At 43.0% G+C, this 11577-nt stretch overlaps 1 long non-coding RNA gene across 1 annotated transcript; it reads left to right on the top strand.

The window, feature by feature from the left end:
- Positions 1 to 439: 439 nt before the first annotated feature.
- LOC128467895 (uncharacterized) lies at positions 440 to 1148 on the top strand. Its single transcript, XR_008345768.1, has 2 exons — positions 440 to 561; positions 929 to 1148. It is a non-coding gene; the product is annotated as an uncharacterized LOC128467895 (long non-coding RNA).
- The last annotated feature ends 10429 nt before the right edge of the window (positions 1149 to 11577 follow it).

Below are 11577 nucleotides of genomic sequence, written 5' to 3'. Positions count from 1 at the left end.
CTTCTGCCAAAGCAAATATAAGCAGGACCAGCTAACGGCAAGCAAATGGGAAACACATGTCGGGGAGCGCAGGCCACTAGTAATGTCTCCCTGTGGCCCACCAATGGGATTGCTTCTCTCAGGCCGGTGACGGTGGCCTGGCAGGTCAAAGGGCGCGCACTGAGATTCCCTAACCCTAGGAGATGAGCAGGTGACAAGACAGGTGGGGAGCTGTAGGGATGCAGAGAAGGCTGAAAGCAGTCAGTAAAATGACCACGATACGGGGCGAGAAGGACAGGCCGGTCAGTATGGGAAGCCATGCCAACATGTGACATTCAGACATACTGTACGCGGTTTAAGAAACAGTCGGTGACACAAAGGGATGACAAGATATATATGGGAAGATACGGCCCAGACTTGTGCACGATGTATATTTAGAATTCTTTTTAAATATCATTTTTAGTGTTGTGGGAAACGTGAAAGCCCTGAGCTGTGCGCCGTAAACCCCACCCTTCCAGGGACACGGAACTGTGGAATGCGGAGTCCATGTCGGAGGAGAAGTGGGGAGGGCTGGATTCCTAAGTAAGTCTTGCTGTACTTTCTTAAATATAATTAGATGCGCCTCATTAGCTTGCACTGAAGGCCCTTTGTACTTTTTTGGAACTGGGTTTGCTGAACGCTCTGACGGCCGCTGTGTGTAGCACCCCTGGCCTGCGGAAGCTATGCCCTTTCATCTCTGAGCTTTATCCCCTTTCCACGCTTTAACAAAACACTCTGTCATTTCCTTTGTTTTTTTCCAAAGTCCCTTTCCAGCTGTGTCACTTGTCTTTTCAGTACACGTAGCAGCTGTTGTATAAAGCACACACCTAACGCGACACTCGGAGGTTTCTGCTCGTTCCAATGTAACGTGCCTCACCAACAACCGTCTCCTTTCTGTTCTGCTTTTAAGACGTTGCATCTGCTTTGCAAAGGCCGTTAGTGTTGCGAGACAGCCAGACTCGGCCCGTGACTGCGCTGGGAGGAGCTCTGACCCCTCTCTGCCGCGTGAAGTAGCTCTTACACCGTTCGCCAGCAGTACACAAACAAAGCTCAACTTCTGGCCAGCTTCGGCATCTTGTACGCTGTTGCCAGCAACTCAAATTAAATATTATTGATGCTTTTGCCCCCCTAATTTTCTTTATGTGTTTTGCGCATTGTTTTCACATGTATATTCTGGTTTTATACATTTTATTTTTAGATTTTGTGTAACAGCGCACATAAAAGTTTCAGACTGTAGCAGGGAGTACGTGTCGGTGTCCCTTGGCGTCCTTGGGTACTGCAGGGTGGGCAATACAGTGCGGTCAGGACACCGGCACGAGACACCGTGTATCCTGGGCTGTAAATGGGGGTGCTATAGAGTGGGTGATACAATGTGGTCTGGGCACTGGATGGAGGCAATATAGGGTGGGTTGAACATTGAATATACTGGTTGGACGGACTTAAGGGATAGGGGTAATCATAATGTGTAAGCAGGGCTTTGCTCTGGAATTTAACTGCAAGGCAGACTAAAAAACCTCAAAACCTCAGAATTTGTGTTGTGAGAGATCCGAGGCATAGACACAAATGATTGTACAGCCCACCAACCGTAGACCCCTGAAGAGGTAGTAACAGGTCAGGTCTTCGGGGAGTCCGTGATTATTCACAGGTAGGAACCAGCGTGGCCATCCCTAAAATCCAAACATTACAGCTGCGCAGCTCTGGTAATGGGCCTGCTTTGCAGATGCTTCCATCGTTGAAAATAAAATATCCCAGTGATTGTTTCAGAAGGGTTTCTAACAATGTGAACATAATGGAAACGACTCCAAAGGGATAATGTATGTTGTTAAAGACAGATCACAGATTCCATGTAATGTGTGCACCACATGCTCGGCCCTCGTGTTCCATGTCATGTGTGAATGAATGTAAAGTCCAGACAGAGGCATCCTTCAGCAAGGCTGGGATTATTCAAACCATCTGCTGATTCCTGGCTGTGAAAATATTCCGAGTTACAAGAGCCAGCACAGTGGAAGACTGGCCCTGTCTGCTTTCCAGATCCCTCCTCTCTGTCTGTGTTTTGTCAGGGCTGAAGGTAAGAGCGGGGAGTGGATGCACAGCCAGAGAAAGAGACGATTCTCAGCTGTATATCACCAAACATCTACAATAACAAAGCTTCCCCTCAAGTAGGGCGGCTGTTTCACGGGCTACATCTATAGGAAATGCATAGTGCAGGGCTGCACTTATTTAGCCGTCAGCTTTACCAAACTTTACCAAACTCTCATGAATAAATCTGCTTGTGCTACAGGGGTGCGAAGGTCTTGTACGTTACCAGGAGATAAAGAGTTCTCTTAGCCGCAGGATGACTGCACATTAGGGAACTTCAACATAAACACACATGGGTATTTTCACTCTAGACTTACAAAACTGGCAAGCGTGGGAAAAAACGCACAACTAAAACATAAGATCAACAATAGACCATGTCAATAAACCAAGGCATGCGATTGGATCAACAACGGCAGGTATTGAACACAAGGACAATGACCCAGACCACCTTGTGCCAACGTCTCATGTCAACATCCTTTGCCAGATAATGGGGTCTACTTGACGTTCAGTGAACTGGGTCAGTGCTGGCTGTAGAGGACGTAAGAGAAACAGTTCAGTTTCTGCAGTTAGGGGACAGAAAGATGGATGTGAGGCTTATGGCAATATTCTCTTTTTATTCTATTTCAGTCTATTATTTACACTGCACAGTGAAGCTCTTATGATTAGGAGGACACTGCTGAAAGAACGCACCCGGAAAACTATTCATCATCTCAGTGTTTGGGGGGAAAAAACGAGTCCATCTCCCTAATATTTAAAGACATTTCTAATATGGAGAAAACTCAGCAGAAGATCGGCTTAAAGTTGACTCGCGGACTTCTTGCTGAAATGCGGCTGTTGCACGCGCAGGATGCCCCGAGCTAAATGTGGAGCGGTAGCCAGGAATGTTCCGTTGGTTTCCATAGCAACTGTTTCCCATTTAGCCTCTGAATTGTTCCCTATGGCCCGTAGAGAGAAAAAGAGCAACCCTGCAGCCCATGCCATTCTGTATTGTGCAGAGCGGGAGAGAGCTGTCCTGCATGGGATCTCCTTGCATCTCCTGTGCTAATAAATCTCTCCTCCCATATTTCCCACTCGCCGCCGTCCCTCCTCGTTCCTCCAGCACAGAGCCTGAGAAAGGGCCGTTCCTGGAGCGTGTGTGACGTCCAGTGCCAGTGCTGCTGTGGGAGGAAGCACATTCACGATTCGCAGGCCTGGAATCGGGATCAACTTTCTAAAAAGGTTGTGGAAAAAAAAGCCAAAAACAAACCAAATAAAAATAGCTCAGCCGTTCCCTGTGAGAAATGCCAGGGAAGCACGCAGACTGATACATGTCTGAGGAAAGCAACGCAGGAGCCTGCTCTGCATGCACAAGCCAACACACATCTTTACATACGACAACACGCAACGCACACGGCTTCATACGCTCCACATACTACACACAGCACACATAAAAAGCACACAGCTGTACCTACTACACACGCGATATACTGGAAACGCTGAACATTACACATGCGTTCATATGCAAAACACGCTGGATTCATCCATTCCACCGAAGTAATTCCATTCTCATTCCAATTTTACATCGATGTAACTGTCTTCTATGTAATCTAATATAGTTTGTTTACGCAACTTCATTTATAAACCTTTAGAGATGTAGAACCCTACATACCCGGCAAACATTCTGAACTCCTAGAAGCGAGCGCCGGGAAGGAGTTACGCTGGGATCGGTAATATGGAAGCTCCTTGCACAGCCGTCTCCTATCGGTAACTGTAAGCAAGAAGCGCCTTATTTAACATCTAACCATCAGCATTACTTACACCTAGACAGAAGCCCATTATATGGACAATGTATGCAGCAATACACTAATGCCTGCTGGCTGCTATCTCATTTAAAGGAAGTAGCTGAAAATTCTTAAACCAGATCAGCCCAGAAGGGGAACTTCCCTGCTCATCGACTTTTCCTACGCAGAGTAGCCGTTTACTCCGGCCCTAAGTCTGAACTTTTTCTTCCTACTAAACCATCAAAGTATACGAGGCAACTGTCCTTTTTTTTAGTGAACTAAACATTTTTGTTAATTATTTTTTTTTTCCTCTCTTTTTTTTTGTTGAGAAAACCTAATAAAAATTCACAGGTAATAGAACCTGGCGATTAACTTACGGCTAAGCCAAACATTCAGTAACTTGTCATTCAGAATCCTAGGAGAAACGTTAGCTCTGCTCGACTTTACTATGTTCATTGGGAAAAGTGAACGCTTCAGAAGTAAAAACTTCTGTAACATTTTTTCTTTATTGGAAACTTTGTAGCCATCTGTCTCTGTTCTCCACTCCACCGTCCACATGCACACTCAAACACAATGTATCCTTGAATTCTTATACTATTTCTTATCAGAATGCTGACAGGCCCCCCAAATGACATTTCTATGTTCTGATCTTGCCAGAGATAGAGGGATTTTTGATTCAGATGATGCTTTCTGCAGATCAAGCAGCCGAACACCAAGGACAGCTCTGAGTCCTAATCCCTTGACCCATACGCCCTGCTCTAACTAGCTATTGACATTGAACTTAAGAAGCACCAGTGCTTAGCCGAGATAATGAGAGCTGCAGGCTAACGGCGGACGGATCAGGACAGAGCTAGGGAGAAGCGTAGACGGATGCTGGTGTTAAGAACATCAGTGTCTGGTATGAAAAGTAGCTTTTCGCCACAAAACTAAATCTGCAGTCCGGGCGCAGGGTCAGGAATGACAAAATCGATATCAGAGGATGATTTGCTTCGCTAGTTGGAGCGGGTCTGGTACCAAGCTACAGACGGTCTGCTCATGAAACAAGCCCTGGCCTCTTTCTATATCTATGTGTATATATATATATATATATATATATATATATATATATATATATGTTGCAGTTACTTTGGCCGCTGCCCCGGTGTGGGGTTTGTTGAATTTGAAGGCACAGAGCTGGACAAATTTTTGTAGCATTTAAAAGGCAGACAGAATATATTAGGAGCCATCTTATTTGTTTTAAAAACAACAAAACATTTATAATGCACCCACAGAGGTCAATATATATCATTGTCAAGAGTGGCCATGGCTACCTCGGCTCCAGGGGTTTGCCCAGTGCCACACGGGGGGATTATCTACAAGACAAGCAGGCCCCCGTTACAGAAAGTTACATGCAGCCCTGTGTCTCTGAATGAATCTGATATACACCGTGGAGACAGATTATTTCTTCAGAACGTAGATATTAGTTTGGGATATTGGGAAAGATTGGAGATCAATGTGTAAGGGGGTACTGATTGTCATTTTCAATTTACATTCAAAAAACACAGCAAGACAAGGCATCATATTTAAAAAGCTTTGGCTGGAAACATTTTAATTTAATAAGGTCGCACCTTCAAAACGTAATTTAATTGTAATAGTTTTGCATATTTCAGATTTCTACTTAAAATAGCTGCCATTTTCAACATTGTTCTATCTCTCCCCATTTGTATCTTTCCTCACAAAATATTCCTAAACTACTTGAATTGTGATGTTTCCTTTTTGTGGGTCTACAAGTTCTTCAGTTGGGTTCTAGCACCACAGGGGCGTGAAAGAATGGCAGAACGATGCCATACGGTCTAAGGAACTACATCGTGTCCCAATTAAGTTGCAATACCAACAAAACAAAGCACAAACTAAGCACAAATTGTGTAAATATTTATGTTATTTGTGCAATACAGCCAATGTGTTCATCCGTATTTAATTCTGTAAGTAGCACAAACTGGAAAATGTTATCATAGTTACTAACATAAAGGTTATAACATCTCTGAAAGACGCGCACGGTCCAGCACCCTCTTCACGAAAGGTGCGCATCCCCACGCCACAAAGTCAGAGCGAGAGGGCCTCATTCGAGTTTGATACGCCTGGTATCAGGGGTGGGGGTCTACTTCGCTCAGAACTGAAGTCGACGCAGTGGTATTCTGCAAAGTCGGGGCAACCCTGACACTTGACACTGCACTGAGAACGATTTACAGACAAGGAGATTTGTAGACAAACTGGATTCAATTTAGAGTTTCACCATGGAGCTTTCATTCAAGAAAATTATCTGCTTCTTCTTTTTTTTTCATAGGAGGTTAAAACTAGTGACCTTTACACAGGAGTCTGGCATTTAATTAGAGATGTCTCCAGGAACACATCACTCTCCTTTTATCCTAACTAGAGCGTGCGCAGCCTCTGGAGTTGGGGTCTGACCCTGCTTCCTCTCAGTCATCGCCATCCCGAGACTTGACGTCGAATGGCTCAGCCCACCATCTATCTAGGTGGCAAGCGAACACATGAAGTAATATCTACACACGAGAAGAACTGGAGCAGCAACGGGCCTAAAAGGGACACAAACCGCAGAGAACGTCCTCTCCCAAAATCTGCTGCTTGTTTTACAGAGCTGAACTGACATTGCTTTGCCTCCTCAGTTACGCTTATTTCTCCCTCATTGCTCTTTGTTTTCCTTCCACCACTTCACTCCACTTCCAATTTCCTCTTCTTTCTTCTTGTGATAGGAGGTAATTTCATGGAAAACACCATAGCCGTTTCCTTTCCACTCTGACAAAATGATCTGTAGTCCTTGGGATTTTCCACCCAGTGCTCTCTGGCTACTTCACCGCCGTTCTGTTTCATTACTTATTGATTTTCCCCGCACCTTCCAGATACGTCTGTAATTTACGCCGGGCTTTCTAAAGCTCAGCTGTTCTAAACACTTCACAGCGACAACACTGTTTTAAGAAATATCCTGCACCAAGTTTCTTCAGAATAACCCAAAAATCCATCTGATGAAATTTCACCGAGCTTTCAAAATAATTTCCAAAAATATGAAATGCAACAGTTAATAAATAATAAACTAAAAGAAAAAGTCTAACCCCTTCCCTTTCCAGCACTTGATGATACTTTGTTGTAGGCTAGGACATGCCAAAAAGCTATACTGTTATATATAACGCCATATATATATATTATATATATATATTATAACGCCAGTATCACGTTGTCTATACGGCAGAACTTTTTTGGCCAAAGCAACAAAAAAGATATTGTTTTGAAGGCAGCTGAAAACCCAATTAACACCGGGCACCGACGCACCTCCTCTCCTAATACAACTACCATTTACTTCACATGGCTCTTTGCCTCTTCCTTGAACAGCTATAGGACAAAACACTACGTAAAAATGTGACGAGTTATAAGGAACTTACAGCCAAAAGCAAACACTTCAGGAGTCACATGACCAAAGAGGCAAATGGCGCTGTGTTTAGTAAATACAGACTGGGATTGCATTGTGTTTTTCATTGCCTTAGGCCAAACCTGTGTCGCCGGCTGGAGCAGCGTCCGTCACTAATACGGCTTCGGGTCTCTAGTGTCCATTTCCGCAGAGAAGGTCAGAAAAGCCTCTGATCCCTGGCTTCAGTTTCAAATTAAGACCATTGAAATTGTTCGGATTATGACGACCGAGAAATGGATCACCATAATCCTTTGCAAATGTCAATTGCTGTCTAATATTGGTTACCTTTCAATAACAGCTCAGCTACAATGTTCAGCGCTAATGAAAAAAAGTGCGGTGGCCGATTTCAGTCCATATTCATAATATTATTGTGCACTGGCTGGATTAAAGGCTCTTTGCCTCTTGGCTTCACAAAGACACAGTATAAGAGGAGTGCTCTCCAGCTCCTCTTTAATTCCATGCTGGCATGTCGGTGGCTGCCCTTTCACTTATTGCTATTGGTGTCCAATTGTCCCCTTGTTATGGCTTGTGAGTAAAGTAAAGAGCACTTCTTCACAGGAACACACTTCAGACGCAGAGCAAACAAGTCCTGAGCGAGTGTCGCTGACGTCTGCGTGAGCTGTCCATGACTAACGGTGGGAAGGAACCGATCGGAAACAATGTTTCCTGCATGGGTTTAGGCTCTGCGCATGCAAATCATTCACATGCTTTGGGATCCCTCCGGTAACAGTTATTATAAGAAACACAAATGAAGGCTGTGGGCTTTCCTGTGCATGATATTACAATATCAGATACACATCACAATAGTCTGGGTGACAATGTTATAATAGTTATATTGATTATATCATCTGGGTTAAACTACTTCACTTATTTATATATTATTATATGAGTTTTTTATACATTATTATATATTATATTAATTATCATGTTATATATACACACAAAATACATTACCAACATGTTGAATTGGTCATTTTATTTAATTTGCCAGTCACCTGGAGAAAATAATTTCCAACATGCGCCTGCCTGCTTTCCCCTGATGAACTGCTCATTTTGTATTTTTTAAAGGTTTTAAAAAGTTCCGTCTCCCTTTCCTTTTATTCCTTGTGTCTATCTATCGACCCTTAATTCACATATGTATATACATTACACATACAGTCTATCTATAGTTTGTATGCTATTCTCTTGCCGGATTTTCCAGGTCGGACTGAGCGGCTGGAATTAAGGATGAGACGTTGTGCTGATGATGGGTGATCAGACATGTAAGAGAGGAGGGCCAAGTACTGCGTTTCAGGCAATGAGATTGATTTCATTTCGCTGCTAGGAAGACATGACAAGTATTCACAACCCACTGAGACGTTCACAGCTGAATTTACTGATATTTTATGGAACAAGAGATTATTTCTATTAACATTTTATGCTGTAATTAGAGAATGATTCGTGGATTCTGAATTTTTGATCGCTCTTGGACTTGCTGGGACACCATTAAAGTTGATTAACGTTAATTGCAGTGTAGGAAGATATTAACCAAAGTCACTTTAACATCACATAATTGGTGTTTAAGTCAAGCTGCAGAAATATTAAACGCACCTTTATTTCTATAGAAAAATCTCTTTCTATACACCACAGAAAGTGGGTTAAATATGACGATACCAGAATGATGAGGAAGCGATGGTGATGAATCAGACGATACGCCAGGGATGTCCTTACGGCGTCTCTCCCTCCCAGATGCATCCAGTGGCCTTGATGGTTAATGTGTTCTTGGGGGCCAGGGAGGTAATCAGGAAAATTTCCAAACAGCACCCATATTCAATAATAATGAAACAAGCCTTTCTCTACCAAGTGCCCCGCTGTGCTGCGGCCCGAGGAATGGTCTCCTCCTGCCTCTCCCCAGTTATGCCTCCACGACACACCGCACAGTACCCATAGTGCTGTTTTATTTACAGAAACACACTGGATGTAGGCAAATGTTAGCCCGATCTCCACCTATGTTTGGTTCTCCTTATGCCACTTTTGCCTACATCTTAGAAACAAAATACCTTTTAGGAGGCTTTAGGTGGCAATCTGAAGGGTTGGTGACATGGGTGCCTGGGGTTGCAACATGGCCGTGGAAGTGGCTGTGTGGATAAACATCAGAAATGTCAAGCTATCCAAGTAGGGCGAGCCAAGTGAGAACTTTGTCAAATGTGTAGAACAGACAAGCGTAACTGTCACGATGTAAATGCAAGGTATCTGTGAACGTATTATGATTAAACAGTGAGGCTGGCTGAATGTATGAAGTGTTTCCTTGAGAATATAGTGTCAGGTTCTATATTAATGACCTGTCACTCATTCTTTGTATCAAGCACTCATTGTACGGCACTCAATGAGCTACTGGAAGTGCCTATTATGCGCTGCTGTTGAATACAGGGAGATCCGGGTCTGCAATGTTCACCTTTCACTCACATTTACACATTCTATGTTAATAAATGCATTCATGTAAAAAGGGTGGTTTGTGTAGCAATAACATCAATTTATTTAGAGCTGACCACTGAGGTTAATATTTACCCCAGGCAAATATTGCAATGATTTTTATGGGCTCGCTTTAGCTTGTGACAAACTGGTTTTGCTTAGTAAACTGACACTGATCAGGAAGAGGTGTGAGAGCACCGAGCCCTTCAACAGCCGCTCACAGCGATCCCTCGGCGCCTTTCTTTCATTTCTCTAATAGGGAATGCGAGTTATTGAGTCCACAAATTGCCACCATTTAGTCACCTTAGGAAAACAAAGCAAGTGAGGGCTCACTAATAAAAAATAAAACCGCACATGCAGTATCTCCGGTAAAAGAATAGAATTTATAGATAGTGACAAGCTGGGTTTATAGACCTTATTGCCTTTGAATTTTACTTTTACCCTTCCCCATGGATTAGACAATCGGTTTCGGCAACAGAAGCTGGCAAAGCATGCTGGGAATTGATAGCCAATCTAAAAAGAACCAGCCATTCCCATCCTTGTGGCTTGGGGGCTATTAATGATAGGTATAGAAGTCCAGCTGTTAACCGATTTTGCACCAAATCTGTGGTTGGCTACGCATGTTGGGATGATGTTCAGCGCCATTATTACAAAACATTCTCCGATCAAATCCACTTCTGCAATATAACAGCAGAAAGATTTTGGACAGACGTTACCAGAGATAACAATCGCAGCAACGCAGCCAGCTGGCACTGCCCTGAAAGTATTCATTCTATTTTTCTATGTCTGTGTCCTTCTGTACTATAGGGCAAGCGTTACGTCAGTGGTATGAATAGTACTATGTGTCAGCAATATTTATTTTAGCGTTCTATTTTCTGCCCAGGTGCTACAAATGTTCACAAGGTATGAGCTTGTCATTAAAGCAGAACTTTTTAACATGCGAGAGGAAATTTGGGACTATGCAGATTTATTATACTGTGTAAATCAGATTTAATATACTTTGTAAATCTAATTTTCTTAATTTATAAGCACGCCACACAACCTTTTCTTCTTTTTTTTTTTACCGGGTTAATGGGGGGGGGGATATGAAAATCATTGGAGCCTGATTTAAATTACAGGTGCTTCTAAGCAAAAACATGTCTGCATCTCCTTCAAGCTAATAGAAGATGTACAAAGGACATAAGTAAGAAAAGGGCAGTAAAATGAGGAGAGAATAATAAGAAGTGGTTAGACAGGTGAAGCTGGGATTAAGCAATCCCGCTGTTATTTTCCATTGCAGCCCCAAAATATGGAGAATCTGTCTGCTGCTGATACTAGATTAGCTCCTGGAATAAATGCAATAGATGGCGTTAAATTCTAGATCTTTGAACTGATGGAAAAATGTGAGTTTTTTGCTAAGGTGTTTCGATACACACATAGTGTCCAACATTAAATACGTCACATCCACAGATTAGCTCAGCGGGAGGGTTCGTTTTGTAGACCTGTGCTGGAAATAACTTTGCCACCATACAGTTGTGATCATTTTAGATCATTTACTATCAATGAATATACTAAATAGATAAAGATTTGTGGATCCTATTTCTAGGTGCAGTTTGTTGGTCTCCACACTAAATGTCTGGGTGGACCCGCTACTTTCTCCCAGGCAATGTAGGAGTCCAGGCCACTCCTCTTACCCTCCATATTCTATAGCCATCGTATAGCCATCGTATAGCCATTCAAGTCTCCAAACATTAGGATACCATATAGAAATACATAGTGGGGAGGTATAAAAGGCAAACGTGAATAGAACGCTGATCTCTATTCACATGG

The sequence above is a fragment of the Spea bombifrons genome, chromosome 10 (genome assembly GCF_027358695.1).
Source record: "Spea bombifrons isolate aSpeBom1 chromosome 10, aSpeBom1.2.pri, whole genome shotgun sequence".
Classification (NCBI taxonomy): Eukaryota; Metazoa; Chordata; class Amphibia; order Anura; family Pelobatidae; genus Spea; species Spea bombifrons.
Note: the sequence above shows the minus strand (reverse complement) of the source record. Positions and strands in the feature narration are given on the sequence as shown.